Source organism: Triticum aestivum, chromosome 7B (assembly GCF_018294505.1).
Source record: "Triticum aestivum cultivar Chinese Spring chromosome 7B, IWGSC CS RefSeq v2.1, whole genome shotgun sequence".
Taxonomy (NCBI): Eukaryota; Viridiplantae; Streptophyta; class Magnoliopsida; order Poales; family Poaceae; genus Triticum; species Triticum aestivum.
In genome coordinates this window covers 395963307-395973631 of record NC_057813.1, presented here as the reverse complement: position 1 = coordinate 395973631, position 10325 = coordinate 395963307, and the positions used below count along the sequence as shown (strand labels likewise).

General features: G+C 40.9%; 1 long non-coding RNA gene across 2 annotated transcripts; it reads left to right on the top strand.

Moving 5' to 3' along the window:
- Positions 1–1695: 1695 nt before the first annotated feature.
- On the top strand, positions 1696–4472 carry LOC123159280 (uncharacterized). 2 transcript variants are annotated; one of them, XR_006479621.1, is made up of 3 exons: positions 1696–2135; positions 4023–4120; positions 4242–4472. It is a non-coding gene; the product is annotated as an uncharacterized lncRNA (long non-coding RNA). The 2 variants fall into 2 exon arrangements; XR_006479620.1 differs by lacking the exon at positions 1696–2135 and having other exon boundaries at positions 3156–4120.
- The last annotated feature ends 5853 nt before the right edge of the window (positions 4473–10325 follow it).

The window sequence follows — 10325 nt, the reverse complement described above, 5'->3', positions numbered from 1 at the left end:
ATGAAAACCCCATCTTTTTCCCTTGATGGCAACAATACAATACGTGCCTCGCTACCCCTACTTTGTCACTGGGTGAGGACACCGCAAGATTGAACCCAAAACTAAGCACGTCTCCCATTGCAAGAAGAACGAATCTAGTTGGCAAAACTAAACCGATAATTCGAAGAGAAATACAAAGATATCAAATCATGCATATAAGAATTCAGAGAAGATTCAAATAATATTCATAGATAAACTGATCATAAATCCACCATTCATCGGATCTTGACAAACACATCGCAAAAGAATATTACATCAGATAGATCTCCAAGAACATCGAGGAGAACATGGTATTGAGGATCAAAGAGAGAGATGAAGCCATCTAGCTACTAGCTATGGACCCGTAGGTCTGTGTTAAACTACTCACGCTTCATTGGAAGGGCAACAGAGTTGATGTAGAAGACCTCCGTGATTGAATCCCCCTCAGGAATGATGTCGGTAAAGGCCCCAATATGGGATCTCATGGGAATAGACACTACACCCCAACACCAAATTCCCTACTGACGTTGGTCGGGAAAGGTCAGTATACACCAACATATAGTTGGTCGGCAATCTTTCTATCGGACTATAGGTTGGTACTGCTTGTACAGGCAACTGACTCTCGGTCGGTAATAATAAGATGTTTAGTGTCTCATTCTCGGACGGCAATATGCTTATACCCAGCCAACCATCGGTCGGGAAACATTACCGACCGACCGATCATTGGGCCAGCGAAATAGCCCGCGCCAATCGTTTGGGCCAGGGAAATTTAGCTCGCGCGCGGGGCTAAAAAAGGCTTCGCGCAAACCAGCTTTCTTTCCGGCGATGGCGCTACCGTTCTCTTCTCCGTGCACCGCCGTCTGCTCCGCGGCCGCTCCATCTCCTCCTCCCCTGCCTCACCTTATCCCTTCCTCCTCCCACTCTCTCTGCCTTTCTGTGCTCCCGTGCTCCTCGTGCCTCTTCCCGGCTCCCGCACCCAGATGCGACCGCCTAGGGTTTGCTGCGGCCGGAGATGGCTACCATGGAGGTCGCCCCCTTCAGATCTAGCGGCCCAGTCTCTACCAGGTCCGGTAGTCAAGGAGGACGCAGCGCCGTCACCAGGCTGGTGCTGGGTGCACTTTGGCCTTCCTTCCAACCGGTGTGTACCTTGCTCATGGGGTAGCGCCGAGCGACGGCAGCGACTACAAGATGCAGCAGAAGCGGCGCATGGCCAAGGATCTAGGCCTTCGACCATTAGCAGTTGTTGTTGTGGCAAAAGCGGCGGTACAGAGTTCGCGCCTCCGCCCTGTTCAACCTTGCCTCCATCAACTCTGGAATCCTCATAAGCAAATTCATAATACTGTTTTCATCGTAATTGTGTAAAAAGCTGGATATGGATGAAGACGAAGACCAAGGGCAGATTTTGTATTTCTGCTAGCTTTACATCCATTCTTTCTGTAGTTTATTTTTGCCACGTGAAGCAGGATGAGTTTAGATTTGTTCATGAAATTGGATGGAATAGAGATAGGACTGTAATGCCCAGATGTATATTCAAGTGGATACCTATTGCCTAAACTACAAGAAACTAGTAGAAGGTCACTGAATCCAATTTTATTTTCCGGAGCTCTTGAATAGACACCGTGCTTCATAATCACCTCCAAATTCTCAATCCTGTAACACTAACATTATTTAGTAAAATAATAGAAATATGTTTCACAAAAATAGCGGCACATGATAAAAACCATATCCATATGATGATACAAAAAGCGGCACCCAAATCAAGTGCATACCATTCTTAATCATGTCTCTACTTACTTTAATTTCCAAGAAAGTTAGGCCCTCAACAACCTTATTATCTTAGTGATTCCTGATCTTCCATCAAAGAGTATCAATTCATTGCAAATACAACACCATTATTATCTATTTGTTTTCATTGCTATCAAGTATTACCTCCGTACCAAAATATAGCCTACAAAAATGTCTTATATTTTGATACAGAGGTAATAACTTTTTGACCGTAATCCAAAGCAAAACCATCAAAATCGTTTGATTTGTAGGATTCTTCCTCCAGGCAGCGGCGCAGTTTGTTGGCTTGCTCATCAATTGTGATACCCCATGGCCCCTGTCCGCACCTGCTGGTGAGTTCTTCCTGAATGTTGCTTTATATTCCTTTGGTTGTTACTTATTGCATGAGAAAATAGGTTCCATGCTTTTTCTTTCCCATTTGAACCATGTGAAGACCCATTTCCAATACTTCCATTAATTCCATGCATCCTCTGGTTCTGCTATTATTCTATTAGGATTTTACTGTTGATTCAAACATGCTAGTTATTTAGCCTTTTTCTAAGACATTTGTAGCTATTCTGAGGGTGCTCATTCAGTAAATATATTCTTACCTCTGTCATGTCAGGGGCACTTAGACACGAAAGGATATGTTTCAGATATGAAGGTACAAAAATATATAAAGCATCATCAAGCAATGGAGGAAGCTAGATCCCAAAATCAACAAAAAGAAATGTAGAACTTAATTAGTTCCTGGAGCATATACCTAGATGATCATAGATCATGCAGGTTCATAACATGGAAAGGCTCTTAGAAAGGCGGTTTATATGGATGTTGTCCTCTGTTTATCTAACCAAAAGCACGGCGAGTGTTACTACAATGTACTCCCTCCGTTTCTAAATATAAGACCTTTTAGAGGTTTCAATATGGACTACACACGGATGTATATAGACGCATTTTAAAGTGTAGATTTACTCATTTTTCTTCATATGTAGTTTGTATTGGAATCTCTAAAAAGGCTTATATTATTTAGGAACAAAGGGAGTAGTAGTTATACTGTCGTTCATAGGATAGTCAAGTGATTATTTTTTGCTTCTGCCTCACATGGTTGTTGGTTGAAAAAAGTTTATATCTTTTGTGCTACATTGGTTTTTCTCAATTCCCATGAAATTCTAACTGGACTATCTCAGCCGTTGTTGTGTATATTTGTTTCCTTCTAAAAGAAGAGGGGTTTTATGCAACCCTTCGTAGACACTACCGTGGATCTCGAGTAGCGAAATGTTCTTTCTTGAACCTTCCAGTGGTGAAATGTTATAACTTAGGTTCATGAAATGGGAAAAAATCATGAGTTTAATTTTCTAGAGTACTGCATCAATAACCTAGGTAAATAAGTTCTCCTTTGTTAGGTCCTTCAAGTTATGTACTTTTGCTGCCACTAATTGTGAACTATATTCAGCATTGAGCATTCTAATTCTTCTTCTGCATTGTTCTCTACCTCGACAACTGCTGTAGTGCAGGCTGAAGCGATGGCATGTATGATTGATGTAGGTTCATCTCAATAAGAAATATTTGGTGTATAGTATGTTGGTCCCAGCCTACTTGCTGTAACTCCTGATTTTGATGGATTTTTTTCACGACTTTGATTATACAATGTAGAATTTGTACTGTTTTGAGCCAAATTCAATAGAGTATATCATCCAATGCTAACGGTTTCAATTATCATGGTATATTCAAGTCAAAGCTAAATACTGGTCAGTGCCCGCCTAGCTTGGCAAAGATTGCAGGTTAATCTACTTTGGTGCTGTAGGTTCTTTTCTTCTTACTCTTATTCTTTAGGTTTTATTTGTTATTCCTATTTCCATTTAGGGCAAAAAAATCTGGGAATTGTTTGGACAAATGTACCTTTTAAGCGTTCTCCCTTCGTGCCCAAAACAATGTTAGGTGGGCCAAGATAATACTTTTAGGCGTTCAGAAAGAGTCACATCTATAATTAGCTTTCAGCTTGCTATATCCAGTGTGAACTACTAGAAATATGTACATCTACTGAAAGAGTCATAGTTATATATTTTTAGCTATTAGCTCATTGTATCCAATACCTGTGAAGTTGTATGTTTATAGTTTTGGAAATAAGTGTGGAATATTGGCTGCTGGTACCTATGTACGGTAACTTAAGTATATCGTCAAGAACACTTTATGCTCAGCAATCGTACAAAGTAAATGACGCATTTCCTTTCAATGGATAGACAAAAAGTGGACGGGGGGCTTCCATGCCACATCCATGGCTACTGCTGGAAGTTGATTGGCGGTCTTCATGTCCCAAAATGCTAGTTTTATAGATTATGTAAGTGTATTCTTCACTTTATGCTATTGTGTGTGCATAGTACACATGTGAATTTTCCATGCACTCAATTTCATAAATTAATTGAGCATTCTAAAAGTTGGGACTTGTTTAACTTTTGTAGGAAGCAACCATAAGGACTGGATTCAGAAAGAACCATGAAGCCAATGGTCCATGTCAAATAGATGTTTGAGCTTTCATTTTGTACAACTGATGCCTCATACTTGCATCTGATGTATGGTGTATGGTGTATGGTCTCTTGGTGGGTATATTTAGAATAGACTGAAGTGTATGTATGTGACAAATAGTTAATGAAATAAAAAATATTTGGTGCACCTAAAATATGGTGTCTTGGTGATTATGCTTAGAACGCATGAACTACGTGTATGTTACAGCCAGTACAATAGCTTAATTAAAGTTGTGGTTAGCTAAACAAAATGTTGATGAATCGTTGGTTGGCAAAGGAAAACACAATCTGATTGTTGGTTGGCAAAACAAACCCTGTTGGATAGTCGGTCGGGAAAGCCCAACGCCGAGCCCATTAGAATGTTGGTCGGGAAAGGCCCATGGCTGCCCCAACAAACTGTTGGTCGGGAAAGGCCCATCGCTGCTCCAACAGACTGTTGGTCGGGAAAGGTACTCCATAGCCATCTAGCAGTCGGTCGGGGAAGATATGTCGGTCCGGAAAGGGTTTTCCCATCTGGACTTTTCCTAACAGACGGAATCAGTCGACAATAGTCTTTCCCGACCGACTGTCTATCACCGAAAACTGTATCTCTGACCAACCTAGCTGTTAGGGATATAGTGTTGTGGTGTAGTGAGAAGGTTGTGGTGGCGGAAAAGTATTTTGGTGGACACTTCTGGTCTTTTGGGACTATTTTGAAATTTATAGGCCAAGAAATAGGGTTAGAGGACTTCCGGGGCCCATAAGCCAGGGGACGCCCCCTAGGGCGCGCCTTTAGGGCATGTGGAGTCCTCGGGACTGTTCTGCCTTCCTCTCGAAGTCCTACGTATGTCTTCTGGTCCAAGAAAAATCATCGCGAAAGTTTTATTCCGTTTGATATTCCTTTTATGTAAAACTCAAAACAAGGAAAAAACAGAAACTGGCACTAGTCTCTAGGTTAATAGGCTAGTCCCAAAAAATAATATAAAATAGCATATTAATGAAAATACAACATCCAAAACAGAAAATATAATTGCTTGGAACAATAAAAATTTATAGATACGTTGGAGACGTATCAAGCATCCCCAAGCTTAATTCCTGCTCGTCCTCGAGTAGGTAAATGATAAAAACAGAATATTTGATGTCGAATGCTACCTAACATGTTTATCCATGTAATTTTCTTTATTGTGGCATGAATATTCATATCCATAAGATTCAAAACAAAAGTTTAATATTACCATAAAAACAATAATACTTCAAGCATACTAATAAAGCAATCGCGTCTTCTCAAAATAACATGGCCAAAGAAAGTTATCCCTACAAAATCATATAGTCTGGCTATGCTCCATCTTCAACGCACAAAGTATTAAATCATGCACAACCCCAATGACGAGCCAAGCAATTGTTTCATACTTTTGATGTTCTCAAATTTTTTCAACTTTCACGCAACACATTAGCGTGAGCCATGGATATAGCACTATAGGTGGAACAGAATATGGTGGTTGTGGAGAAGACAAAAAGAAGGAGATAGTCTCACATCAACTAGGCATATTAACAGGCTATGGAGATGCCCATCAATAGATATCAATGTGAGTGAGTAGGGATTTCCATGCAATGGATGCACTAGAGCTATAACTTTATGAAATCTAAGTGGGTGTGCATCCAACTCGCTTGCTCACGAAGCCCTAGGGAAATTTGAGGAAGCCCAACATTGAATATACAAGCCAAGTTCTATAATGAAAAATTCCCACTAGTATAAGAAAGTGACAACATAGGAGACTCTGTATAATGAAGATCATGGTGCCAGTTTGAAGCACAAGTGTGGCAAAAGGATAGTAGCATTGCGCCTTCTCTCTTTTCTCTCATTTTTTGGTTGGGCTTCTTTTGGCCTCTTTTATTTTTTGTAAAGTCCGGAGACTCGTCCCAACTTTTGAGGGAATCATAGCTTCCATCATCCTTTCCTCACATGGGACAATGCTCTAATAATGATGATCATCACACTTTTATTTACTTACAACTCAAGAATTACAACTCGATACTATAACAAGGATATGACTCTATATGAATGCCTCCGATAGTGTACCAGGATGTGCAATGATCAAGAGTGACATGTATAAAAAATATGAACGGTGGCCAAGCCACAAATACTAAGCCAACTACATGATCATGCAAAGCAATATGACAATGGTGAAGCGTGTCATAATAAAGCTGAATGATGGAAGTTGCATCGCAATATATCTCGGAATGGCTATGCAAAGGCCGTAATAGGTAGGTATGGTGGCTGTTTTGAGGAAGGGTATATGGTGGGTTTAATGCGTCGGCGAAAGTGGCGCGGTACTAGAGAGGCTAGCAGTGATGGAAGCATGAGAGTGCGTATAATCCATGGACTCAACATTAGTCATAAAGAACTCATATACTTATTGCAAAAGTCTATTAGCTATCGAAACAAAGTACTACGCGCATGCTCCTAGGGGGATAGATTGGTAGGAAAAGACCACCGCTTGTCCCCAACCATCACTCATAAGGAAGACCATCAATAAATAAATCACGCTCCGACTTCATCACATAATGGTTCACCATACACGCATTCTATGGGAATCACAAACTTTAGAACAAGTATTTCTACCAATCCACAATTACTCACTAGCATGTGTCTAATATCACCATCTTCATATCTCAAAACAATAATAAGGAATCAAACTTATCATAGTATTCAACGCTCTTTATATGAAAGTTTTTATTATATCCCTCTTGGATGCCCATCATATTAGGACTAAATTCATAACCTAAGCAAATCACCATGCTGTTTAGAGAGACTCCCAAAATAATATAAGTGAAGCATGAGAGTTCAACAATTTCTATGAAACAAAGCCACCACCGTGATCTAAAAAGATATAAGTGAAGCACTAGGGCAAATTGCCTAGCTCAAAATATATAAGTGAAGCACATAGAGTATTCTAATAAATTCATGATTCATGTGTGTCCCTCTCAAAAGGTGTGTGCAGCAAGGATGATTGTGGCAAACTAAAAAGCAAAGACTCATATCATACAAGACGCTCCAAGAAAAACACATATCATGTGGTGAATAAAAATATAGCCTCAAGTAAATTTACCGATAGACGAAGACGAAAGACACTACAAAACAATACACTTCCGTGATGATACGTTCTTGTCACAGTAGGTCACATTTTCTGTCATGCATGTACATCAATGACGATTTTATGACAGAATCAAGATAGTAATACTTGTGCTGTCGTAGAAGTGTTCCATGACATTATCAACATTATCATCACGGAAGTGTCCACTTCCATGACAGCCTGGACCAATGGGGATTTTCCACTTGCAAAATTCTCATTGGCCGAAGGAAACACGTGTCAGCTCGTCATTGGGTCAGATAGGCTCCTATGATATGTCAACATGTGCGATGGCCCAACACTGGCCCATTTAGCTTACAAAGGTCGGCCTGTTTGACTTGGTCAAAATCTAGCGGGCTGACCCATGAAAAGTGTGCTAACTGTATGTTCGCATATAGCCCATTTTACGGCCCGGTAACTCACAACCCGTTAGGGCCTTCCTGAAATTGGCCCAACAACGTCATGTGGGCCGTCGAATATAACACCATCCCGTTTCACTTTCGGCCCATGTATGGTCCATGACGTCTTTCAGTCCATATGAGGCCTTTCATATCTTTGGGCCCTTTAGTGGCCCACGGTAACTCTGGCCCACAATGAACAGTAAACTTCTTTGTACCCATTAATGGCCCAAGATTCACATGGGCCATTTCCAGCCTGTGTTAGCTTTCGGCCTACTGACGGCCCATACGTTCTTGGGCTCCTTTCCTGCCCTCGATTACTTCTGGCCCGTTAATGGCCTATTCCCTATTGGGCCAAATTCGGCCCGTGGTTAGTATCGGCCTGTTTGTGGCCTGTTAACCTGTTGCGTCGTTTCCAGCCCGTCCTATATTCTGGCCCATTAATGACCCGTTATGGATGTGACAGAGTTAAGCCTTTGCCATCTTACTGCCTGTTAATGGCCTGTTACCGTGTTGGCCCGATACCAATAACGCCCGTTTACGACCCATGTGGGCCCATTTATCTGACGGCTCGAGGCCCACTGATTCTACGACCAGTTGGAGGCCCATTTATCCAATAGACCGTAGGAGGCCCATGGATCCTACAGCCTGTAGCAGGCTCAAGGTTACCATTGTCCGTATATGGCCCATGGTTGTTGCGGCCACTAGCAAACCAAGGAAAAAGAAGACTAGGAAATAAATAAGGTAGAAAATAACGCTACGCTATTAAGGCGATTGCATATATTACATCCACTAGGCATCAAATTTCGCCACCAGTGCAAATATAGGGAACACCCTACACTATACAAAAATGGCTTGCTATTTTCTTCAGTCGGTGGCTGCATGTTAAGAACAAATTTTGTATCGCAACAAAACAAATTAAAACCATAAAACAAAAGGAAGGTTGGCATAAAAGTTAACAGTCCGACAGATAAATGCACCACCAGAAGTTTAGAAGCTCAGTTCATTTGACATGACTGTTATGTTTTTATGTTGTACTGTTCGATGGAGCACCATAACCTTCGCCTTCATTTCTCCTAGGCTCTTGAACAACATAGCAAATGTCTGACAGTCTGGTTTCAAAACCATGCATATCTTGACACATCGAATAATGGATGTCCTTGTTTCACAAAGGGTCTCTGTTAGGGAATGGACTTGTGTCTGGAGCGCAGATATAACATTGTTTTGAGCCTGCATATCTTGATCATGAGGCAGTTTGGACGAGATTGCCTTAATAACCAACCCAGTATTACGCAGGAACGTGCTTCTGGCACTGTTAGTGGACAAGTACTGACCCACTGCAGTAAGAGGTGGCATTGCCATTATAGTTGCCTCGTCACCTTCAGAAGGTGGCAGTTCCACCATTTGTTCCATAGCTTGCTGAAAAGTTGAGGTTTTGCATTAGTAGTACCAGAACAGAAGATATAAAGGAGGTAGCAAAACCAAACAAAATAGCTTTAGTCTATATATAGAACTTATTCTGGTGAACCCGTGTAAAATATTAGTTGTATTTTACTGCAAAGTACATAATAAAACCAGGTTCCAGACATATGACCATGTACCATGGATAATGTATTGTCTATTTCTTCACATTGTATTGACAGCTAAGGATAAAGAGACAATGTTTATAATACAGTAAGCATAGTATGACATCATTCATATCACAAAACAACTGAGAACAGACAAACATGCAATTGTAATGTTGTGTGGGCAAGTCCAGCACAAAACTAGATTATAGATCAAGATCAAACAAACATCACTCCTCTCTTTTAAACCTTGTAAGGTGCAATGATACGCTAAGACAATTGTGTATAAAATTGAAAAGAGTAATAGACATTACCATGATGTTCAATGCACAAGTCAGAGTAAGTAGTAGTTAAAAGGCATGAGGATTAAGGACTTGCAACAACGGCTTTGACTGGTGTAGTCATGCCCTTCGTCTTGCTAGTGTGACAGTCCTTGAAGATTTCCACAACATTTGGTTCGGGTACTTTTTTGGTCCTTGCAAGCTTTCCTCTGCATTTGGAACAAGTCAATATAGATCTGATAATATGGCACAACGAAAAGAGTGAAACAATAGCTAATTACAAGAGCCTTGCAGTGTGCAATATAGCTACGAGATCCTGTCGTCTGTTGGAATTTCACTTTCGTATGGTTGGCCTTGTTCTTTGAACAGTTCACCTACAAGAAGATAGATTTGTGAGGCACATGCGTAAATAGGAGTTCAACATGTGATCTGATCACATATATATAATGTACTTGATACTTTGGATCAGACCAGTGTTTAACGAGGCCTCTCCAGTCTCCATCCGATATATTTTCCACTTGAGATGTTTGGGCAAGTTCATTGTTAGCCTTGCCTTCAAAGTGAGTTCTCCTCAAGTTATATCGATACTGTTGCAGAGCAGACTTGAAAACATGGGTGCAAGCTTGTCTGGTTGCATCATCTTGGCTATCTAACTTGAACCTCATCT